General features: G+C 37.8%; 1 long non-coding RNA gene across 1 annotated transcript; it reads right to left on the bottom strand.

Annotated features, from left to right (window-relative positions):
• LOC107634648 lies at nucleotides 596-1,173 on the bottom strand. Its single transcript, XR_001619022.2, has 2 exons — nucleotides 1,111-1,173; nucleotides 596-849 (listed from the first exon to the last, which is right to left on the bottom strand). It is a non-coding gene; the product is annotated as an uncharacterized LOC107634648 (long non-coding RNA).

Below are 2,314 nucleotides of genomic sequence, written 5' to 3'. Positions count from 1 at the left end.
CTAAGAACAGAAATTTACATCCAGTAAAAATTAATCTATTATAAATTTAAATGATTACATGCACAAAACAAGAGACCAATAACTTGTATTCAACCAATTCAAATTGATTGTCCCAACTTTAATTTCAATAAAGCTATATGCTCTCCGGAGGTGGGAATACTATTGCAGCCTCATGATTTTATTCAGGCTCAAGACCCAAGCATATTTGCGGGTAGAGACGGTGGAAATTTGCAACAAACAAAAACTGCAAGGATTTTATTTTTCACCTATAGCTAGGCAGATTTTTTTTGGAGCAAAAAATGGATGGAAAATGTTTTCAAATAAAAATGACTTCTAAACAATCCCAACTAGGGGTGTTGGCGGTGCGGTTTGGTTCGGTTTTTGAGAGAAAAGTCATCCGATCCAATCGTTTAATTAAACTGCGGTTCGGTTTGGTTCGGTTTTTTCTCAAGACCATCCGAACCAAACCAAACTAATTAAAATCGGTTTGGTTTGGTTCGGTTTGTTCGGTTTTTCAATCAATTCAAAAAAAATACTGCCAAGCTATGTCACAAAGTCATAAAATTGAAATCGACAAACACAAATACACATTAGGTAACAAAGTCTTGATCCAATTAAATTTATCGGCAAAAGGAATTCAAATAAATTGTACTATTTTTGGGCCACACTCATGTAAACAACGTAGTTGTACAGGGCTGACTTAAATATCTACTCAGGATTCAAGAAACAGCACAAAAAACCAGTTTAATTCTCTTGTATAAAGAGGACAGAGTTTACACTTTATGCAAAGTGCTTATGTTCCCTAGGGATGAAGGAATCTCTCCGTCGAATTGATTGTCTTCCAAGTGCCTTTATATACAATAATAATATCCAAATAGTGAGTTTCATGGCATGAATACATCAAAGTTCTTTGATTTCAAACATTTAGATCATGGAATTGCATACAAAATGAGTTACTTACAATATTTCTAACAGTGTTAGTGAACCTAGGTCAGGAATGTGCCCTGACAAACTGTTATTCCCAAGCCAGCTACAAAAAAGCAATGGTTTTCCAATTAGAACTTGTAAATATCAGAGTCAATGAACTGAGATTTAGAGTTAAGCACTTACATATTAGTCAGAGCTGTCATATTGGCAACAAAAGGAGATAAAGATCCTGAAAGCTCCATACTTGTCAACAACAACAAATAAATTAAAAACCAGCAAAAACACAACAACAAATAAATTAAAAACCAGCAACAATCAGCAACAAAACCAGCAACCAGCAATAATACCAACAACAAAGTAATTCATCAAAAGTAATTCAACCAGCAATCAGCAACAATACACTGATTTCAAATCTGCTCCAAATTTAATTCTTCAAATCTGCTTCAAATCTAATTTTAATATCTTCCTATCAAGATCCAAAACCAGTTTATCTGATTTCAAATCTGATTTCATACTAAAGGAGATAAAGATCCTGAAAGCTCCATACTTGTCAACAACAACAAATAAATTAAAAACCAGCAAAAACACAACAACAAATAAATTAAAAACCAGCAAGGCAGCAACAATAAGCAACAAAACCAGCAACAAAACCAGCAACCAGCAATAATACCAACAATAAAGTAATTCATCAAAAGTAATTCAACCAGCAATCAGCAACAATACACTGATTTCAAATCTGCTCCAAATTTAATTCTTCAAATCTGCTTCAAATCTAATTTCAATATCTTCCTATCAAGATCCAAAACCAGTTTATCTGATTTCATACTAAATCACTTCAAAAGTTTCTTTTTATTTTATATTATTCTTCCAAAAAAACTAATAATAACCAAAAGCAGATTATATTATTTTTCCGACAATACCAAGCTACCAACAATACAAACAGAAGCACTTTCAGTAATTCAAAACAGAAATTAGTCAAATTACATACCTGACTTGGTGGCTCCGGCTCCATATCTGACTTGAATCGGTGGCTGGGTGGGAGGTGCTAAGTTGTGGGTGGCCAAAAACACTGCTGGGTGGTGGCGTGGTGCTGTGCTAGGTGAGTGGGTGGTGCTGTGCTACTGCTGGGTGCGAGGGTGGTGCTGGGCTGCTCACTGCTGGCTGGGGTTGGGGCTTCGTTGTGCTCTGTCCGCGAGGAGGTCCTGGGAGCAGTGGGAGGAAGGTTCGGAGGCGCTAGGGGGGAGAGTTCGGCAGCGCTGCAAGGTGGTGGGTGGAACGGTCTCGCCGGCGCTAGGTGGGTTTGCCGCAGGCCTCGAGAGTGCAGAGAGCGAGAGTGTGAGAAGAGAGTGGCTACTGGCTAGATTTCGTTTGGGGGTAGGGTGTGGGG

Source organism: Arachis ipaensis, chromosome B03 (genome assembly GCF_000816755.2).
Source record: "Arachis ipaensis cultivar K30076 chromosome B03, Araip1.1, whole genome shotgun sequence".
Lineage (NCBI taxonomy): Eukaryota > Viridiplantae > Streptophyta > Magnoliopsida > Fabales > Fabaceae > Arachis > Arachis ipaensis.
Note: the sequence above shows the minus strand (reverse complement) of the source record. Positions and strands in the feature narration are given on the sequence as shown.